General features: G+C 35.4%; 1 long non-coding RNA gene across 1 annotated transcript; it reads right to left on the reverse strand.

Moving 5' to 3' along the window:
* Window positions 1–4,100: 4,100 nt before the first annotated feature.
* On the reverse strand, window positions 4,101–13,718 carry LOC143245279 (uncharacterized). Its single transcript, XR_013025550.1, has 3 exons — window positions 13,579–13,718; window positions 11,780–11,853; window positions 4,101–6,335 (listed from the first exon to the last, which is right to left on the reverse strand). It is a non-coding gene; the product is annotated as an uncharacterized LOC143245279 (long non-coding RNA).
* Between the last annotated feature and the right edge of the window lie 10,457 nt (window positions 13,719–24,175).

Here is a 24,175-nt window from a genome sequence, read left to right on the forward strand (position 1 = left end):
AGATAACTATAATAATAGACTCATTATAGAACGTACTAACACGCCATCTATATTTTATAAGTAAAACTTCTTATTTTGTTCACTATATTTCTATGATTTGTGCGTAACAACAAAAAGAGTTATTGACACAATGTTTCATAATTGTGCTATAAGTGAATGATGCAACTGAGGACAATGTAACCACAGTTTGTAGGGTGACCGAAAAATAAATTTGCATATCCTATTTGATATAAATATCAGCTTTAAGATGGACGATTATTCGTGAAAATATGTCTAATTATCATGCAGTAATTTAACATATAATCTTGTTCTTCCACTAGTTTGGTTTCATTAATTAAATATATTTTAATGCTATTACTTTTGTCCACAGAGCCGTGATTTTTATTCTTTATAACAGTAGATGCGTTTTTGACAGAATATTTCGTTTTACTCATGTCGTCACTTATTTTATAGTTTTCGACTACGTATTATACACGATTTACAAAGACTTATAGTGCTTTTATGGACGAGATGTTACCATATTTTCATCGGAATACACAGAAATTTCAAAGTGTCTCATCTTATGCATATAGTTTCCATTTCTATATTTAACTGCCTTATATATGTTTTACAAAGGCGGATGGTGTTTCTATGTGGATTGTGTTACTAAGATTCTATAGGCGGATGGTGTTTCTATGTGGATTGTGTTACTAAGATTCTATAGGCGGATGGTGTTTCTATGTGGATTGTGTTACTAAAGTTCTATAGGTGGATGGTGTTTCTATGTGGATTGTGTTACTAAAGTTCTATAGGTGGATGGTGTTTCTATGTGGATTGTGTTACTAAGGTTCTATAGGCGGATGGTGTTTCTATGTGGATTGTGTTACTAAGGTTCTATAGGCGGATGGTGTTTCTATGTGGATTGTGCTACTAAAGTTCTATAGGTGGATGGTGTTTCTATGTGGATTGTGTTACTAAAGTTCTATAGGTGGATGGTGTTTCTATGTGGATTGTGTTACTAAGGTTCTATAGGCGGATGGTGTTTCTATGTGGATTGTGTTACTAAGGTTCTATAGGCGGATGGTGTTTCTATGTGGATTGTGCTACTAAAGTTCTATAGGTGGATGGTGTTTCTATGTGGATTGTGTTACTAAGATTCTATAGGCGGATGGTGTTTCTATGTGGATTGTGTTACTAAGATTCTATAGGCGGATGGTGTTTCTATGTGGATTGTGTTACCAAGATCCTATAGGCGGATGGTGTTCTATGTGGATTGTGTTACTAAGGTTCTATAGGCGGATGGTGTTTCTATGTGGATTGTGTTACTAAGATTCTATAGGCGGATGGTGTTTCTATGTGGATTGTGTTACTAAGGTTCTATAAGTGGATGGTGTTTCTATGTGGATTGTGTTACTAAGATTCTATAGGCGGATGGTGTTTCTATATGGATTGTGTTACTAAGATTCTATAGGCGGATGGTGTTTCTATGTGGATTGTGCTACTAAAGTTCTATAGGCGGATGGTGTTTCTATGTGGATTGTGCTACGAAAGTTCTATAGGTGGATGGTGTTTCTATGTGGATTGTGTTACTAAGATTCGATAGGCGGATGGTGTTTCTATGTGGATTGTGTTAAGGTTCTATAGGCGGATGGTGTTTCTATGTGGATTGTGTTACTAAGGTTCTATAGGCGGATTGTGTTTCTATGTGGATTGTGTTACTAAGATTCTATAGGCGGATGGTGTTTCTATGTGGATTGTGTTACTAAGGTTCTATAGGCGGATGGTGTTTCTATGTGGATTGTGTTACTAAGATTCTATAAGCGGATGGTGTTTCTATGTGGATTGTGTTTCTGTGTCGATTGTGTTACTAAGATTCTATAGGCGGATGGTGTTTCTATGTGGATTGTGCTAAGATTCTATAGGCGGATGGTGTTTCTATGTGGATTGTGCTAAGGTTCTATAGGCGGATGGTGTTTCTATGTGGATTGTGTTAAGGTTCTATAGGCGGATGGTGTTTCTATGTGGATTGTGTTACTAAGGTTCTATAGGCGGATTGTGTTTCTATGTGGATTGTGTTACTAAGATTCGATAGGCGGATGGTGTTTCTATGTGGATTGTGTAACTATAGTTCTATAGGTGGATGGTGTTTCTATGTGGATTGTGCTAAGGTTCTATAGGCGGATGGTGTTTCTATGTGGATTGTGTTACTAAGATTCGATAGGCGGATGGTGTTTCTATGTGGATTGTGTTAAGGTTCTATAGGCGGATGGTGTTTCTATGTGGATTGTGTTACTAAGGTTCTATAGGCGGATTGTGTTTCTATGTGGATTGTGTTACTAAGATTCTATAGGCGGATGGTGTTTCTATGTGGATTGTGTTACTAAGGTTCTATAGGCGGATGGTGTTTCTATGTGGATTGTGTTACTAAGATTCTATAAGCGGATGGTGTTTCTATGTGGATTGTGTTTCTGTGTCGATTGTGTTACTAAGATTCTATAGGCGGATGGTGTTTCTATGTGGATTGTGCTAAGATTCTATAGGCGGATGGTGTTTCTATGTGGATTGTGTTACTAAGGTTCTATAGGCGGATTGTGTTTCTATGTGGATTGTGTTACTAAGGTTCTATAGGCGGATGGTGTTTCTATGTGGATTGTGTTACTAAGATTCTATAAGCGGATGGTGTTTCTATGTGGATTGTGTTTCTGTGTGGATTGTGTTACTAAGATTCTATAGGCGGATGGTGTTACTTGGTAAGTTGATTACTAAAATTAGTGCTACAAGTATGGCAAATGGTTTTTCTGTAAATAGGTAGTTCAATGGGATGGTAAACTCACCTTAGAATGTTTAAAAATGTTATTCAGTAATTAACAATGTAGTTTAGATTTAATTATATATCCTAAAAAGTTACAAGTAAACCATTATTTTAACATTGCTATATACACCACAAGTATCGAAACCCGGCTTCTTGCAGTATAAGTCCGCAGATATACCGCTGTACCCTTGGGTGGTGGCTGCTCTGGAACAAATACTTTTTCTCTTATAAGTCGTTACTTTTTCAGTTATCATGAATTAAACACTGCCATCTGTATCTTTGAAACAGAATGAAATCAGTTGGTAATGATTTGTGTAAATGATAATGTCTAAAATATTAATATACCGTTCAAACTATTTTTTCATTGTTTTAATTTAGATGTCTACTAGAGGGAGCTGGTGGTTAAGATGTTGTTGAAATGTAAAGTCCCACGCTGGTACAGCAGAAATCTACAGATTTACAACACTAAAATCAGGGGTTCGATTTCCTTCGGTGGTCACAGCAGATAGCCCGACGTAGCTATGCTGTAAAAAAACACAACAACGACAACATTGAGGTCTAGAATGTTTGTCAAAATTAATGAACTAGAAGCTTTGGGTAATGTGCAGAAACAAGGCTTTGTTAGTTTGTTTGTTATGAATTTCGCACAAAGCTGCACGAGAGCTATCTGCGCTAGCCGTCCCTAATTTAGCATTGAAAGACAAAAGAAAAGACAGCTAGTCATCAACACTTAGGGCTACTTGTTTACCAACGAATAGTGGGATTGACGGTCACATAATAAAGCTCCCACAACTGAAAGGATGAGCATGTTTGGTGCGACGGTGATAGAACCAAGAGTGCGACATAAATATAGGTAATCAGTCACGATTTACTTTAGTACAAGTCAGTAAGTTATTCAGTTTAGTGTAAGAAAAATGTTCAGTGTTATTCAGAAGTGCAGTTCACTTAGGTACCATTAATTTCGGAATTTCTGATAAAACGTTGTATTTGAAGTTAGGTAGACATTTTTTTGGAATTTATGTTGAAAAGTTTGTTTGTGAAATCAATATTTAAGTAAATCATCAATTTGTGATTGTTACTTGGACTACCTTGGTATTATGTTTACTAAATAATCCGAAATAATCTGCCCAGTCACAGAACACAATATGGTATTTTCAGGTAGAAACTGACTTGTTAATAACAGCAGATTCGGGCAGGAAGTAAGAGTTACATGTGTTTAAAAAAATACGTGGTTTCCTTAGTTTGTATTAAATAATGAGATTGGATAAATTTGACAAGGCAAACACAATCTTTATTATAGAACAAATTAAAAGAGAACACAGACTACGTTCTTGCACCCACAAAACAAGAGTCAGTTCAACTCCACTGTAATCAGATTCACAGCTTTCTTCCAATCTGACGGGGTTCCATGGAACTAAAAATTATTATACTAAAGTAGATCTTTACTTATCCATCTCCAGGTAGAAACTAAACTAAAAAAAAAAAGTGCTTATGAGTTTAACTCATAACCTCCGTTTCTTGTTCAGTTGTGTGTCACTGCGTGACCTTTGTTCTCTCAAAGCATTTATTGGTTTGTTGCAACGTTCGGATCCCGCCACGTCAGCCAGCAAATAATATTACATTATTTAATCCTTTTAAACCTTATGTTATACGTTATTATCATATCCTCTTTTACAAAATAGACATGATACATTATAAATAAAAACCAAGAAACAAAAAGCATTTACAACGACTTTCTGGGCCCCATATTTATGCTAAAAGGCACAAAAACTATATTAATTGAAAAATTGAAAACAAGTCGTGTATTACTAAAGGAGGTAGAAAATCTATTACTTGCTTGCATATCACAAAGTTGCAATTATATATTATATTATTCAAGTGTTTCTTGACATGTTAAACTTTGATGGACAACTGTCCAGAACATGAATACATTATGATGTTGTACTTTCAGGGTAAATAAATTTCGCATATCAGTTTAGGTTTTATAACTATAAACATTTATTTATTTTTACTTGCTCACTAGATTGAGAACATCATTGCTACATTTTATTCAAAAAAATTGTAACTTGCGCAGTTATTTCAACAATAACGAATACATGTTATAAAAAATATTTGTTTGTTGTGCAGTTATTTCAACAATACCGAATACATGTTATAAAAAATATTTGTTTGTTGTGCAGTTATTTCAACAATACCGAATACATGTTATAAAAATACTTGTATGTTGTGCAGTTATTTCAACAATACCGAATACATGTTATGTTTGTTTTTTGAATTTTCGCACAAAGCTACTCCAGGGCTATCTGTGCTAGCCGTCCCTAATTTTGCAGTGTAAGACTAGAGGGAAGGCAGCTAGTCATCACCACCCACCGCCAACTCTTGGGCTACTCTTTTACCAACGAATAGTGAGATTGATTGTCACATTTAACGCCCCCACGACTGAAAGGTAAGTATGTTTGGTGCGACGGGGATTCGAACCCACGACCCACAGATTCCGAGTCGAATGTCCTAATCACATTACCATGCCGGGGCCCTTTTCTGGGGTTGAGTAATGTTAAAGAGAACACTTAAATTTAGAACGTAACTTGATTCTTTGTTCCTGATAATATATACTTAATACATTAACAGACAAACAGCCCAAAGGTAATGGTTAAAAATGTTTTTAAAAAGTTATTTTAGGATTATATAGGATATAAAGGTCGTTTCTTTCGTAACTTTCAGTCAAAATTGTCACCTCTAGATTCTTTCAATTTAAAAAGTTTGAGTCTAATAACTTGATGGCTTTGAAGTTTGCAATTTATATGATAAAAAATATTAATTTCGATGAAACTACAAAATCAAAATGTTTTACATTCAAATTTTAATCACCTACAAAGTGAGCTTTAAAAGCAGTTCCAAGGAATAGATGTCAAACATTCTTCTGTAGTCAGTTACAGCTGGCTAACTTTTTGTAGGCTTAGCATATTTTCCTCTCGATCAGCAACAAGCCCACTATTTCCTCTACGATGTCTCTAAATGTATTGAAAATACTCACGGAGAAAAATATTGATCAATTACTTTCCAGTCTATCAGTGTAAAATAGACGATAAACAGAAAGTTAAAATATTTGTATATTTTCAGGCGAGATGAGTGATCAAAAGAGTTAAATCACATCTACGACACCTCTTCCATAACTTAGTTATCAACTGAGTTACAATAATTGCGTTATTAGTAATTGTGGTCTTTCTCCAGAGTACTTCTTACAATTTAAAAAAAAAACGTTTTTGTTAATATTATATCTGTTATGAACTGTACATGTAAATACGTTTGATTTGGTGAAGCGGTTACTGTCGAAACCGAATACCGACTGCGTAGTCATAGTCTGGGACAAACTGATGTTTTGTAAATTAATTACTGAAAGATCCCTTTCAAATGACGCTCCCACTCCAATGGTGGTTTTACCATCTGGACTTTCCCATATTTTCATGCCAACAGCGCCTTCTAGACCTCCGTGCAGACTCTGCATGGTCATTCCTCCGGCAGTTAATCCAAAACGGACCTCAATCTGTAATGTCATCCGAGAGAAAGTGGCATTATACAATGTTCTGCGTTATACCGATACAATGCACATTATAACCCTAACATCATGTTCGACATAACTGTAACATAATACATATTATAATCCTAAGATGATGTTCAATATAACAGCAATGTAGTAGTTATTTTGACCCTAGCATGAGGTTTCATATGGTCACAACATAATGCTTATTATAACCATAACATGATGCTCTATGTGACTACAACATAACACTCATTTTAGCCTTAATACTGACCTAACTATTGGGAAGAGAAAGTTGTAATACAACAATAATATATTAGTGAGTAACCTGAATGAGTCTAACCAATCATCAACAGGTGAAATGTATTATTCTGAATTATGATAAAAACGTGAGGAAGTGATGGTTGATGAGATTTTGACGCTTGAGCTTGGTTTATATTTGAAATACGTGTGTGTGACTTGATAGGCATGAGAACGTATGAAATGACTGTATGAGTGAATTGAAAAACAGATGGATTGGCTGTATCTATGAAACGGAAGGCACATTAAGTGATTGTACTTTGGAAGTTAGCAACGTATGGAGCGACTACATACGAAATGGACAACGTGTGAATCTTCTATCTAAAAAATACACCGAGTACAAAGTGTCTGGATTTATGAGCTTGAAAACATATGATACTATTGCATCCAATGAAAGGTCTGTGTATAGGTAACTGTATCTTTTGAAATTATGGTTTTGCGAGCATTATATAACTTTGGAACTATGCTACAGGTTTATTACCAACTTCACGTGTGAGAAATGTGTCACGCGAAGAAAGGTAATTCATAACTTAAAATTGAGACTCGATCACGAACACGTGCATCTGACGGTCTTAGGATAGGTTTCAGATTTTATGATGAACCTAAATTTTTAATAAGAAGTTTTACTGTATGGTTGTTCGTTTTATAAAATAAACAGTTTTCTTAATATTCGTAAATTTCATAACTTTTTAGTAATATTCATATGATTTTATTTGTTGTTAAATTTCATAGAGGTTCTTATCATTTTTAGGGATTTTGGTTTTGTGTTTTGGAGAGTCATTTAAATCACGAGAAAGCATGAATTTCGGCTCAGACACTTTCATTAGCTCATGTTTCGTGAAAAATACATTAGCCCCTTGAAAATCCAAAATGGCTGCCAACTCATCCTGTCAGTGTCTATTTTTGACTTATAAGTTAGTACAGCTGTCCTAATTGAGTGATCTCGTCACTATTTATGTATTTTATGAACATCCTGAAACGTTTTGCTATTTTAAGACCATATTCCTGGAAGAAGAGCCAGTACATACATAAAGGAGTGAATGCCATTGAAGTAGAGGGGCACATCAGCGATGTCACTACTTTATAGTGCAACATGGGTTTCAGTATCAGTTAAATATATTAGTAACTTAGTGTGCCAAATACTAACTAACAATCTCCATGACGCACCTGATCGAAAAGATGTGCCAACACAAGAGAATCGAGCCAAAGATAAGGAGATTTTATTTATCCAAGTAGTATACAAATCGCTCAAGAACTTGAATGACATTTACTGAAAGATCGTATCAGGTGTAGGACTAAAGAGGGAAATGCCTGTGATGCTAAGATGATAAACTTCTTTTTAAATCGCTAGTTAACTTTCATCCAAAATTGAGTACTTATCAAATATGAGTGGCAAAGTGGCTGAGTTAAATATCGTCTTTGTCAACAGAGCAATAAGGAAAATCTCATGTTATCAACTAGTTCTTACAACAGAGGACAAGATAGGTATACCAACATTGCAACGAATCTTCCTCTCTGTTCCATGCTATAAATGATTTATCAATCACGCTGGAACCTAGCTGGACTAGATGAAGGTAATAGCACAGTGGTTACATTTAGAAAAACAACACAAAATATCATTACATCTGCATATTCCTCTCCCACAACATGGAGTTACCAAGGGACATTAAAGAACATCCATCTTCCACTATAAACAACAAAGCAAGATGCGAAGAATGTCTTCATAGAAAACAAGCACCAGAATGCTTGTTTTATGTGAGGAAAACACTCCAGGATAACTTCCAAGACAAGCTGTGACCATGAAACTTGTGACAAAATTAACCAATGTACGAAGACTGAACAATGGAAAGGTTCTGGGAAAACAGGATATTAAAGAGCCATTCCTGCTGCCTAACACCATTAAATAATAGAGAGGAACTTCATTTGAGTTCTTAAGAATATGAAAAGTACTCAATGGTTGAGTTGGAAGGAAACGAATTTCACTGCTTTATCTAAATTTGTCACCTACATCAACGAGTTTGGTTTTTTTGGAGGTTCACGCAAAGCTACACGACAGCTATTTGCGCTAGCCGTCCACAACGTAGCAGTGAAAGGCTAGAGAGAAGGCAGTTAGACATCACCACTCGTCGCCAACGCTTGGGCTACTCTTTTACCAACGAATAGTGAGACTGATCGAAACATAACAACGCTACCACGGCTGAAATGGTGAATATGTTTGGTGGAACAGGAAATTCGAATCCGCGAACCTGCAGAGTGCGAGTTGAACGCTTTAACCCACCTGGCCATGCCAAGGTCACATCAGAAAGATAAAAATCAATAATGACGCTAGAAAATCGGTCGTCATCGGATTGAAGCAGTTGAAGAGGTCCACGTCAGGGTAGAAATAAAGACAGGCCTTAATATTAGATTAGTAAATTCAACCAGTATGTCGGTAGAAATTAGATATTAATGTAAAATAAAATTGAGGCTATCCTGAGAAAAACAACAACAGACATTTGAATTTTCAAGAATATTACGCAGGTGTAATAATAGTAAAACTATATCGGATTCATAAGCTATTTAACTCTGATTTCAGTGTATAACTTGACAAACTGAATAAGTCTGTATGTTGAAATTCGACCCTTATATAGCAAAATGTCGGACATCTTGAAAAAATGCGGCTGTCTTTAATTTTATTGTGACTAACACTTTTTTGCCTAATTATATACTGCTCAATGAGAAGTTACATGTTTACAAAGCTGTTTGAATGGTTATATCTGAATTTACATAACCTCTAGGTATTTGAGAAACATTGATAATAAACTGAAATTTTTTCATAATTGTAATTTTAAAGTCAATCGACTAGCGTGCTTTCATGACTTTCTAATAACCGATTTAAAACTGACCACTTGAAATAAAGCGCCTTCCTTTGCAATAAAGTAAATTGGTTACTATATTTAAAGCCCTAAATGCGATAAGATAAGCACAGTCTATGGTAACTGTTGGTTGTTGTTGTTTTTTTTGCATTTCGCGCAAAGCTATTCGAGGGCTATCTGCGCTAGTCGTCCCTAATTTAGCAGTGTAAAATTAGAGGGAAGGCAACTAGTCATCACCATCCACCTCCAACTCTTAGGTTACTCTTTTACCAATAAATAGTGGGATTGACCGTCACATTATTCCGCCACCATATCTGAAAGGGCATGTTTGGTGCTACGGGGGTTCGAACCCACGACACTCGGCTTATGACTAGAATGCCTTAACCCATCTAGCCATGACAGGCCTGTCTATGGTAATACTAAGGATAGCTTTTTTGATGCTGTCATTTTGTGCGATTTTACACGAAAATTCTGGATTTCCGTGTATTTTATACGTTAAATTTATTTTTTGAATCTGCGTGTCTTTCTTTCATCATAATTACAAATAGTGAAACAGATGGTGTTTGTCAAAAGATGAAAATATTATTTTTTTCGGAAATCATGTTTTATTCTGAAAGCCATCATTTTCAAAATTTTCACGAGAAATAACTTTTCTTTCTACAGGTTGAGTCGAATATTTGACTAGTGTATATAAATAATATATATATATACGTGCACTTCGATTCTGGTATTAGACTGTTGTATAAGAACACGGCATGGCCAAGCGCGTTAAGGCGTGCGACTCGTAATCTGAGGGTCGCGGGTTCGCATCCCCGTCGCGCCAAACATGCCCGCCCTCTCAGCCGTGGGGGCGTTATAACGTGACGGTCAATTCCACTATTCGTTGGTAAAAGAGTATCCCAAGAGTTGGCGGTGGGTGGTGATGACTAGATGCCTTCCCTCTAGTCTTACACTGCTAAATTGGGAACGGCTAGCACAGATATCCCTCGAGAAGCTTTGTGCGAAATTCAAAAAAACAAACAAAACAAACAAACTGTTGTATAAGGTTATATATTTGTTTGTCCAATTCATATTGAATATATAATATATTTTATGTTGAAACTCAAGAAGAATTCACTTAATGTTTTTATCCAATCAACAAAATATTTCTCAACGGATCAAGAGAAACGTTATAATCTAAAAAATCATCACACGGAGTTATTGTTACACACTTATAATACACGTATATATAGAGAGGTGATAGACAAAAAAAGTGGTTCTTCTTCAAAACGCTTTTAACTTGTTATATTTTTTATTAGATAATGGAAAAATAGCTAAAACTACACGTTTTTAGAATGCACTCGACGGGATCTGTTCAAATATGATCTCAAACCCTAATTTTAACACTGGCTTTTGTAAACACCTGAACTTCTCATGATTTCAGTTATATTTTATCATAAAACGTGTTGTGCACCTGCTGTAGTTTCTTAGATCTTTTTGTTCCAATTAGCCGAGAAAATGGCCAAACAAGTTTATCTGTAATAACCACACGAAAAAAATGAAACTCAAAACAACACAAACCAGTTTTACAAGTTAATATTCAGTCAACATTACCTTGGATTTCAGAACTGCTTTATATCCACGTGGCATCTTTTCATTGGGTTTGTTCAGATATTCCTCAGTGACTGGTTGTCATCCTTCCTTATGTACTTCAGAAGGTTCATCTTCCATGTTTGTTTTACGATCTTTTGTTAATCGGTTTAACTCAGCCCATAACTTTTCAATAGGATTAATATCATGTGCTTGACCTAGCCATTTGATAACATCAATTATCTTATGTCTAAGATATCTTTTAACAAACCCACAATTGCAGATGAAATGTAACTAAAAGCATGAAAAATACAGGCATTTATGAAAGCCAATACTAAAATTAGGGTTTGAGATCATATTTGTACAGATTTCGTTGAGTGCGTTCTAAAAACATATAATTCTATATTTTGCTGTTATCTAGCAAAACATTTTCAATGTAGGGGGCGCATTTTTGTCCATTCTCTGTATAAATACGTAAATAGTTTCATATACGTTTTCCTATTTTATCAGCAATGTTTCGCGACGAACATGCATACGTTGTACCTTTCTTAGTTACTTAGTAACTTGGACAGTATCCACATATGTGGTAATGAATCTCCAACTCATCCATCAATCAAGAGACAACAAACTGAAATGAATCTAGAGAACAACAACTATTCTTATTCGAAATGGTTCACGTGAAGACTGTGCCCCTGTGACGTCTCTGAAACAAAATAAAATACTCACCTGTCCGACATCGTTATCTGTATAAGCCAGGTCAAGAGCTGGTTGGCTATCCGATCCGCACGAAGCCCAATCAGCTGAGAAGACACAGAAAACGAATTTCAGTATTTTATAGCAACTTTATTCTCTGTCAGTGCGAATAAATTTTAGACGACAGTGTGGAAAGCAGAGAACTTTGTTTACTTTCAAACAAACATTTGTAGCTTCTAGTTTTTTCATAACACTGATGAGGTCACATTTTGAAATTATCTAAAATAATGTTTTTAAACTGCAGATCAATGTTAAACATACAACGATTCTATAGAGTCAATCTGTTTGAAACAAAATTGAACTGGCTTATCCATCTCGAAAAGTTGAAAGCACCGCATATTACTACACTGTATACATTTATTGTTGTTTGTTACTGAGCATAAAGAACCACTGCGTGATGAAGTATCCTACTCTGTAATCATTGACGAAGAAGACAAACTTTGTCTTTATTATATAGTCAGCTGCTTAAACTAATATGGATGCTATTGATTGTTTGTTTTTGAATTTCGCGCAAAGCTACACGAGGGCTATCTGCGCTAGTCGTCCCTAATTTTGCAGTGTAAGAGTAGAGGGAAGGCAGCTAGTCATCACCACCCACCGCCAACTCTTGGGCTCCTCTTTTCCCGATGAATAGTGGGATTGATCGTCACATTATAACGCCCCCACGGCTGAAAATGCAAATATGTTTGGTGCGACCGGGACTCGAATCCGCGACCCTCAGATTACGAGTCAAACGCCTTAACCCACCTGGCCATGCCGGGCCATTTTTAATTTCTAAATATACCTACAAGAGGCACAGACGACAAAAATATTTTTTTAATCACTAAGTGGTTGTTATATTGACAAAAACATTTTCGAATCATTGTACCTTTCTATACGTTTGTACAGAAAGATTTTCAATCATTCTTTTTTTTACCTTACAGTAAATGTGAATTAATATAAATTAACACAGAAACAAAAATACGAGAAAAATCGTAACGGTTATAAACTACAGTGAAAATAGTTCATTACACATTAATATTGTGCTCTTTAACTGTCTCATTCTTTACAGTCAAACACAAGGCTACACAGTGGGCTATTTGTGCTCTACCCTCCACAGATATCTTGTTTTTGTTTTTTTTAAATTTCGCACATAGCTACTCGAGGACTATCTGTGCTAGCCGTCACTAATTTAGTAGTGTAAGACTAGAGGGAAGGCAGCTAGTCATCACCACCTACCGCCAACTCTTGGGCTACTCTTTTACCAACGAATAGTGGGATTGACCGTCACATTATAACGCCCCCCGGCTGAAAGGGAGAGCATGTTTGGCGCGACGGGGATGCAAACCCGCGACCCTCAGATTACCAGTCGCACGCCTTAACACGCTTAGCAATGCCGGGCCCCACAGATATCTAAGCCTGTTTTCTAGCATTCTAAATTAGTAGACATAACGCAGTGCCACTGAGGACTACGAGCTACTTAAACAGGGTACAATTTATAATTGTATTTCCAACCCTCAGTGTTGATAACTTTAAACATACAATTAGTATAACTCTCAGATAAGTAAATTGTATGTTCTCTCTTTTAAAAAAGATTTAATATTTATTCATAAAAATAAACTTACACGAAGTTTTAATAACTTGCCATTTAAAATTTGAACATAAGTATCCACATACTTTTTAACCAAAATGAAATATATATATATTTTACTTTCATTATCTGAACAATAAAACAAAACTATAATTCATTTATTTCTCTTTTCAATATTAATACTGTGTAATGTTACTCGTACCAATAACACTTTAAATACATCGGAATTAAACCAGGCCCAAGCTGTATACAGTGTGGCAAGGAAAGCTTGACATATTCTTGTAACAGCACTGCGAAACCTAGGACTAAGAAGACCGCGGAACACGTTGAAACAACATGAAATTTTACAGGAAGAGAGGTAGAAGGAACATCTAGGAACAATGTACAGCCAACAAAAAAAGAAAAGAAAATCTTGGATCACCTTGGTACAATGTAGGTAGCTTGCTTTGTTCAGAAATTAATAATAATTTAAAGTTTAACACAAACAAAAACTTTAGATAATAGACAGTAGTTAAATTAGGTTTAGCTAATGTTAGGCCTAAGCCAAGTGAACTATTTATATCAACCTTGCAGTATACAGTATGTCAGCCCTCTGATGGCTCAATGGCAAGGGTGAAAATTGCATTTCGGTGTCAGCGATGGGCACAGCACCGATTGTCCACTGCGTAGCTTTGTACTTAGCAATAAAAGAACGAAATACAGTATGGTGACATTATTTATTTGTGTATCGGTGATTGTTACGACGGGACGTTGGACGTGTATTGTTTTACGTGGTACAACGAAACTCACGTATAGGCTGAACAAAAACTGATTAAAGTCACCTTTCAGTCAGATATGGTGATAAACTTTAGTACTAGTTCAGTTTGGAAGAAAATCATTATTTAACTTATCGGAAGCTTTTTATTTGTCTGTTCGAAGTGTAGCTTTGTGTCTGCCCACCACGGTTATAGGATCCCCTCAGTAGAACAGTGATATGTCTGCTGACTTATACTACTAGAAAGGAAATAAAAACAACAAAAGAAAATGGTCGTATCATGTATTAAGATAATACTCAGTTTCATCTATCCTGAAAAAGCGCACACATTTTACAATTTAAATGCGCATGCGCGAGCACTTCATGTCAAAGGGCGTGAACAAAAAAAAGGATGTAAATATACTTTTGTAAATATTTTCTACAACAACATATTAAAAGCTTAGAGTTTTAAAACACTCTAGTATTATGTCGTACAATAACGTTATAAGTTTATTTAATGATAGTATTACGTACTGTAACGCTTCGCCCTAACTAAACTAAAGTGTAGAACGTACAGATTAGTGCTGACTTAGCTCCTTATCCAACATACTTAATTTAGGCTTAACTAATGCTAGGCCTAAGTCAAATGGACTTATAGACTTCGTTGTCTGCGATTACAATTATTTTGTATTATTTTAGAAATCCTGCGATAGATATGCCAATTTTAACGCAAATGTTTTGTGGATCTCTACTAGTTAAATAATCCCAGAGAGCGCTCGTACTCTTCATGTAGGGATGGCACGGACGCCTGTGTGAAAGCAATAGGAACGTCCTCTGGATTTTCTTCTCTATAGATCATCAGAAGTTAAATATGAAGAGCTGTCTGCTATAAGCTCTCTATCTCCAGTCAATATGCCACTTTTCAGCTATTCAGAGCATCCCAACATCGAAAATCGGCGAATAGCAAAAAAAAAAAAAAGTCATTCATCACCGTCTTTCTTCATCAGGCCTAGTGCCTACCTAGTTCTAACAGTAATTATAATTTTATCATCATTTGATAGAGCAAAACAGTGTTTTATTATTATTGTATGCTGTATCTATAAATCTTTAAAATACACTCTATCACCTAGTAATCTATGTACACCATCTTACAAATAAGTAAACAAATAAGTATTAGGAAAAAATATCGCTTAATAAAAACTGTGTAAGACTGGCTACTGACTTAACTTTAGAAAAGTGAATCAAACAAGTTAGGATTAGAAGTGGACATATCACTTTACTGGCTTCCTCACTGACAAAACAAATAGAACCAGAGTTTACAATGGTAAAATGTTACTATATTATAAAACAGTCATATAATTGTGTTCTAAAGATAACTAAATGAAAGTTGAGATTCTATTCAAACACCAAACTTTCGACAGACAAAGTGGGGAAGTAAGTAATGTAGAGATTTTATTCTACATGTAAATTCGAGACAGTTTAGTCTGTTATGTGATCCTTAGATGGATCAAGTGTTACGTTCACATTCACCCATGTCTTGTTTGATTCCTTTTGGTAAAGTTCAGCAGTCAGCTGTATATTGTTTATTTATTTACCATTTTGTTTTCTAATACATAAGTTTTAGGAAAAATGGTGACACTTTTGTAGGCCCAGCATGGTCAGGTGGTTAAGGCACTCAATTTGTAATCTGAAGGTCGCGGGTTTGAATACTTGTCACACCAAAATGCTCGCCCTTTCACCGGTGGAGGCGTTATAATGTGACGGTCAATCCCACTATTTGTTGGTGAAAGAGTAGCCCAAGAGTTGGTGGTGGAGGTGGGTGGTGATGACTAGCTGCTTTCCCTCTAATCTTACTCTGCTAAATTAGGGACGACTAGCGCAAATAGCCCTCGTGGAGCATTGTGCGAAATTAAAAACAAATCAAAACACATTTTTTATATGAGAGTCTCGTTTGTTTTATCATTTCTGCGAGAAATAAGTTTATAAATATTCATGTTATTAAGTGTAGGTTTTCATATCTGATCAACTACGATCGTATTTCATTGTATCAAGATGTCGTCATTGTATATTACGCTTGTTTATACCAATCACCATATAAAAGGATGAAAATACCCTTACATTTGTAATCCAACATACTTTTTGCTCTGAATTTTAAATGTTATTTATTCATAAGAGAATTTTTTTTATTAGTACGTAGAAACAAAGCAAAGAAGAAGTTAAACAATAAATTATTTATGTCTGATGTGCTCTCTTCCTTCGAATTGGTGTGTTTTCATTGGACCTGTGAAGGTCTTTAACTTCTCACTATTAATTAGTAAACACTAATGGAACGTCACGATTAAATATAGCTAATATCAGACTCCTTAAATGATCAAAGAAAAAAGTTTGGATTTATATGCAAATTTTAAAGAATTGCTAAACGTAAATAGCTCATGACTAATTATTAGGATTGATATATATATATATTATTTTTGTTAAGCACAAAGCTGCACAATGTGCTGTCTATGATGTGCTCATCGCGAGTATCGAAACTCGATTTTCTAAATTATAATCTTTCAGACTTACTGCTAAGTCACCTTGTGGGGGAGGGGTTAGGATTTACATACTTGTGTTGGGGGCTAGATCTTAAGTACTTATTTTGGGGCTATGACTTAAGTACTTGTAATAGATTGTAATAGCAAGTTATTTATCACAAATAAAAGTGTATTTATTTCCAATATCCACGACAATATACACAAGAGCTATCTGCACTATAACTGTCCCTTATCTTGAAATGACACACTAAAGGGGATTCAGTCAGTGGCACAATCTCCTCTGACTCTTGGGACTGTAGACCGAACTTAACTACGACTTTTTAAAAGACACTAATGGCTCCAAACTGCGTAAAACGATTTTTAGTGAACTATACGCGAGCCATACACCCTCAGGTTCACAATTCAGAACGCTAAGTACAAGGCCACATCCGGCACCACTTATTTAGAGTTAACTGCAAATTGTTATGCATTGCTGTTCATAAAGTGTATATGAACTAATAACTGGTTGTTGTTTTAAACCTAATTAATTTTAAACCTAATTTTAAAGGGTTACTCGCAGATTTCAGTGAATCATAATTGTGCCTAAAGAAACGTTTCGTGGGTGCATTTTTCATGAAATTTCTAATACTATCAAAAAACAATTGTTCTTCAATGGCGTGAGCCTCTTTTCCGCTATCTCTAGGTGTGGCGAAACACGCCTAGGAACCCCTTGCCAACATAATTAACCAGGCATTCAGTGCTAAGTTTACTCAATACCGTACATTTATTACGCATGTTCAATTGCGTAAGAAACGTTTGACAAAAAGAAATTCATGCACCGAAGATGTTTCAACAACGTAAGACATCATGGTTAGAGTTCTGGTGGGTTTAGTTTTAGGAGCTAATGTTGGAACTACAACAGCTTTACGCGGTTTTATTCTTCTCTGTTAGCTCAACTGCTATATATACACTAATACCTTTTAGTATTGGACCAGATCTTGCCTCAATTTATTTTCATTTTTACGCTAAGCGACTGCAAACAACACTGAAAATAAATCAGCAGCACTTTTCTGTATCATCTAAACTGTACAATATTCTATACCAAATAACCTGCATAATACACGTAGAATAAACTAGCCGAAATTTTCTGTATCATCTGAACTGTACAATATTCTATACCAAATAACCTGCATAACACAAGCAGAATAAAGTAGCCGAAATTTTCTGTATCATCTGAACTGTACAATATTCTATACCAAATAATCTGCATAATACACGTAGAATAAACTAGCCGAAATTTTCTGTATCATCTGAACTGTACAATATTCTATACCAAATAACCTGCATAACACAAGCAGAATAAACCAGCAGCAGTTTCCTGTACCATCTAAACTGTAGAACAAATAACCTGCATACCACAAGTAGAAAAAACCAGCAGTACTTTCCTGTACCGTCTAAGCTGTAGAATATTCTATACCAAATAACCTATTTAACAAAAGTAGAAAAAACCAGCAGTAGTTTCCTGTACCGTCTAAGCTGTACAATATTCTATACCAAATAACCTATTTAACAAAAGTAGAATGAACCAGCAGCAATTTCCTGTACCATCTAAACTGTAGAATATTCCATATCAAATAACCTGCATAACACATGCAGAATAAACCGGCAGCAGTTTCGCATACTACCTAAACTGTAGAACATTCTATATCAAGTAACTTGCATAACACAAGTAGAATAAACCAGCAACGGTTTCCTCTACCATCTAAACTGTAAAACATTCTGTACCAAACAACCCGCATAACACAAGTATAATAAACGAGCAGTAGTTTCTTGTACCACCTAAACTGTAGAACATTCTGTGCCATATAACCTGCATAACACAAGTAAAATAAACCAATGTAACCAATCTATGCATAACACAGCGATAACAAAATAGTAGTGTTTGCCTCCACTGAATAAACTGTAAAACATAACTGGAATAAACAAACAGCATTTATTAGTGCCCAGAATAATGTATATCTAATAAACATAACTAGCTATTCAGGTTAAAATAATGGTATTTAAGTATATTTAAACAGTTAGTTCTATACTTACACTCAGTAAAAACAAGATTAGTTATACGAAAACTTTCTTACCTAATAAAGCTAAGAGCATTTGGAAGAAGAACATACGTACAGACGCCATCTTTAAAACACATATGATGTTATGTAGATAGTTTTCGACAGAATCTTTATATTAAATAATTTCACAGAATGTTAATGGTACAAGTTAGGTAGACGTAAGTCGTTTTTCTTTCATGAAGGCCTCCGGGTTATGCCAGTTCTTGTCACTTTGATCTTATTACGATTATAATGATGAAATTACCTAGTAGAGTCTCGAGGCGTATCTCAGATCTTGTTACTTTAACAAACGTGGTCCTGAGTCCTAAACTCGAGACTTTAATTCACGAAGTCTGATCGGTTGTTGAGACTTCAGAATGCTTCAACGACTTTATATACAACTTGACATTAAGCGTTTGTATGAAAAGTTTTTGGGGTATGAAATATATCCTTCTAGCTTACAATAGAAAATTCAGTTGTAGGATAGCATGTTATGTCAAAGGTAGCGACAATAGTGAAGAGTCATTGTGCGTAACATGAATATTTTACATTTTAAAAGGTTTACTGTATAATAGGAGATACTAACCGCTATACAAACGTTTCATGGACTCTGACGGATCAGCAGTGTTCGAAGTTTAAACTGGATCGTTTTCTTTTGTTTTTTTATATCTCGCTTTAGTTGTTTGTTTGATATGTCACGTCCTGAAACAGTTCATTTGTTTATGATGGAAGCATTTTGAAACTTAGCTGGAGGTTGTAGAAGAAAGGATTGGCTCTCTCTAAGACTTGATAATGTAACAAGAACGAGTAGTAGTAATAATAATACTTTCTGTTATTCTATAATACAGTGTAAGTACGTGGTAATTTATTTTTAATATTGGCTGGCGTTGAATGGCTGTGAGCAAATATCCCAGACTTTTTCATACATTGTGCTTATAAATATGAAACATGACGTTTTACTTTGGCTTCAGGAGTATCAGATGGACTGTTGTCCTAATATAGAAACAAAATTCTCTGCTTTGTGATGGTAAAAATTGTTATAAGAAAAAATAGAACAACGTAATAAATAGCTAAGGGCAGCTATGTTAAAGGGTAGTGAAGGTGTTACAATATTTTGAAGCCGACAGGGACATGAAAGAAGTTTGTTAAGACTAGATCAGCTACTTAAAAGATGCAGGCCAAACAAGCAAATCACACGTGCTCTGATTTAAGTCAGAGAAAATCATGTTTTCAGCCTATAGGAGGAAAAATTCTTTAATGAATAGGAGCACATTTACGCCACCTATAAAGTATTAACTTGGTAACCTAACACCAGATGAATTGTTAATCTTTCTAGCTTATTTTTGTGGTATAGAAATATTTATGAACAGTTTCCTCAGACTTAAAGTTTAAAAATGTCACAGGTCAGTTTTACATGCTATCACAGAGAAGACGAATGAAACACGTGAATACGATATTTGTCATTTATTCTCAAAATGAAAAACGTATGAGCCCACACTACTATTCGTCCATAAAACTAACAGCAACAAAAAGACACTACAGTTTCTTAGCTGATCTTACTGATTAGCTCCTTCATTAACTTTGATAAACAGGAAAAAATTTAGAATTATTAAATTTAGGTTTATAAATTTTGTCAAGTCTGGCTAATATATATAAGTTTATTATTCTTTGCACTGCTTGTCTCGAACCTCATTCAAAAGTTCGTCTAACAGTAAATGTATTCTGAGTATAAGTCATAGACAAATTGCTTATGGTACCAGGGTGATGTCTACTGGGGGTGGGGGAGACAGGGGCCCTTAAAATAACGTTGATTTCCCAAGATAATGCCTGCCATTAATCTAAATTAGTCCAATTTTAAACTTGGCCCATTATACATGTGTGCCTCATTGCCTTTACCCCAATACGCCTGTTAAAAAAAACACAAACTGGAACCAACTCTGACAATTATGTAAAAGAATCAAACTTGTATGACATGCAGTTTATTATATGTATAGTTATTACATTATGGATAATAGTTTATTAACAAAATATAAAGTCTATCAAAACAAAATAATGATGTGTTTTAAAGATAAATCATCAGACACGTCGTTACAACGTGTCTTTCATAACCTAACTCTACAAGCAAATCTAAAGCTAGGTTACCATTTGCTTATCATGATCGCTTGAGCACGTGAGAAATAGTGTTTGTTTGTTTGTTTGTTAATTTCGCACAAAGCTACTGGAGGGCTATTTGCGCTAGCCGTCCCTAATTTAGTAGTGTAAGACTAGAGGAAAGGTAGCTAGTAATCACCACCCACCGCCAACTCTTGGGCTACTCTTTAAGCCACGGATAGTGGGATTGATTGTAACATTATAACGCTCCCAGGGCTGAAAGGGCGAGCATGTTTGGTTGAAGGGGATTCGAACCCACAACCCTCGGATTCAGAGTCGAGTGCTTTAACCACCTGGCCATGCGCGGACCTTTATTTTAACTTAGACAACGTAAACTTATTCTAAATATGTGTTAACTGTTAAATCGATAAAGTCTTATATGGCGAAAACGTAATAATGTACAAACAATAATTTATAGGCAAAGTTTTATAAAGGTAGTGAGTTATGAACAACCTCACACACGAATAAATTCAGTTGTGTATTTAAGATTAAATTACTCTCGAATCCATAGCTATTGGCAACAGTACATATAAATGTATTCAGCTGAGGTCTGGCATGACGAGGTAGGTAGGGTAACCAACTTGTAGTCTGGGGATTGAGGGTTCGAGTCTCCTCCCAGATCATGCTCGCCCTTTCAGTCATGGGATGGTTATCATATGAAGAGGAAATCCACTTGAACCGGCTGCAGATGCTGCTTTCCCTCTCGTATGGCACCTGTAAATTAGGGATGGCTAACCCTAGACAGCCCTTGAGTAACGTTGCTCGAAACTGAACAAATAAACAAAGTATGCATCTTTAAAGACACTAGTTATTCTCAATTTCCATTGTCATTTGGCTGTTAAAATTACTTGTTGTTTTGTTTAGTTCATTTTGTAATATTTTAAATGCTCGTACTAACGTAATTCTAAGTAAATTTCAAGTTTCACTCGCAGCATCATATATTTTTGCTATTTTTTAAACGTAACGTGCTTTTTACCTTTAATCATTTCTTACTATTATTAAACTTCTTTTTTTTGTTTTTAATTTGCACTCTTTTGTATATAATCCGCAGCATCCCGTACCGATACCTACATAAATATTTGAGTCGTGTAGAAATGGCCTAATTAAAAGAACCGTGATATTGGATATAACTTACCTTCGTATATTGTACTTACAGTTTAAACTGAGATGACTTATAGTCTTTGTTTGTTTTGAAATTTCGCGCAAAGCAACACGCGATTTATCTGCACTAGTCGTCTCTAATTTAACAGTTTAAGACTGGAGGGGCCTGGCTAGGTGATTAGGGCGCTCGACCAGCAATCTGAAGGTTGCGGGTTCGAATCTCTGTTATACCAGACACGTTAGTCCTTTCAGCCGTTGGGGTGTTATAATGTGACGGTTAATCCCACTATTCGTTGGTAAATGAGTAGCCCAAGAGTTGGCGGTGGGTGGTGATACCTAGCTGCCTTCCCTCTAGTCTTACACTGTAAATTAGGAACGGCTAGCGCAGATAGTCCTCGTAGGATTGCGCGAAATTCAAAACTAACCAATTATGTATATATATATATATATATATTGTACTATTATTTATTGTAAACTAATTCTATTGCCTTTTTATTATTCAATTTATATGATATTTTCGTGTGGTGTTTATTGAATGGTAAACGGGACGCGAACCACGGAGTGCCAAATCTACGGTCTGTTCCCGTATTCAGTATAATAATTCCACAGATTAGACGTTTCTTACCTTGTATTACTGCGTTATATCTGAAGCAATGATGTCAACCAATAATAATCGACGTATTTATATAGGCTTAGAAACTTTTATCTTTCCCTGTACCCTTTGGCTCGGTGGTAAGGCTTAGGGCCTGCAGCGTTAAATATCTCGTTTTGATACGCGTGTTAGGTGGAATACAAATAGCCCACTTTACAGCTTCGTGCTTAACAAGACACAAAAAGAAACACGTTTACGAATTGCCGTTTGGACATCTTCTGCAACGATGTGTTTTCTTAACAACCAACGAAAAAAAAATTGATATTTCGTCAGTATTAACAGAATACCTCAAAGACCCATCAGGTTCTTCGTGACATAACGTGTGAGTTTATTCAAGTTCCTTATAACTAGGCTTGTCTCTGTTAATGATTGATGTAAATCCAATTACTGATGTTACTATTTCAGTCTATTTATAATTGGTGCCCCCCAGTGGCTCAACGGTATGCCTGCGGACTTACAACGCTAAAAACCGGGTTTCGATACCCGTGGTGGGCAGAGCACAGATAGCCCATTGTGTAGCTTTGTGCTTAATTCAAAACAACAACAACAACGTCTTATAATTGGTTTATTATAAACGCTGGCATGCTCAAAGCCGGTACTCTTGCAAGATATTTCCTTAACAATTGTTCATAAAACAATCAAAGAAAATAATCAAACAACAGAGCTACTGTCTTCAGTCTTGGTTTTTAACTTATATGCAACATATTTCGTAAGTAAAATCTACAAGCTACTTGGTCCATCAAGGCCAAAAGCTGGATTTGGGTTGTATTTTTGTGCTAAAATATACATTTTTGTCATCTGTATTTATAGTTGGTCCTTCGAGGATAAAAATTTCTTCGAATGAAGTGTGTTTCCTTGCAATATTCCATTAGGTTTGGAACATGTTTTGAAGCGTTATAGGAGCCAGAAACCTTTTATACCAATACGTTTTCATCATACTTTCATCCATATTGTATTAATAGCATGCGCGAGTCAGTTATGTAGGAGGCTTTTTCAACCCGAGAAATCTTTACTGTTAATCGCTTTAAATTACTTTTATATCTTGGCTTTCAAGACGAAAAAATAAAATTGTATTCCAAATCTTCATGTGGAAGAAGTAATAAAATAGTTTGAGATTTATTCTTTGGACTTTATTCTTTATTTTTTCGTTTGTTTCTGGCAGGAATTTGTCCGTGATATTCTGTATCTGCTTTATAAAGGGTCCTCACAAAACAAAAATGGACCTCAACCCTTCAGATAGGAACATTACTTAAATTAGGCAAAAGAGTAAAACGTCTTTATTTGTTTGTTTGTTTTTACATTATTACATCCGTATTAGATTGATCAAAAAATAAGATATAGTTCTCAATTGTTTCAACATTCTCTACCAACACGATGGCAACTGTTTATTTCTCTAAATATAGTGATAACACAATGAGAATTGTTACACTCTTGAATTCACAATACATACTGGAGAGGATTAATAGGGAAGTAAGAGTGAACATTTTGAATGTTGTCCAATGACGCATCCATTTTGTGTCAGGTCAAGGACCGCGGCCTGAGATAATATA

Source organism: Tachypleus tridentatus, chromosome 2 (genome assembly GCF_004210375.1).
Source record: "Tachypleus tridentatus isolate NWPU-2018 chromosome 2, ASM421037v1, whole genome shotgun sequence".
Classification (NCBI taxonomy): domain Eukaryota; kingdom Metazoa; phylum Arthropoda; class Merostomata; order Xiphosura; family Limulidae; genus Tachypleus; species Tachypleus tridentatus.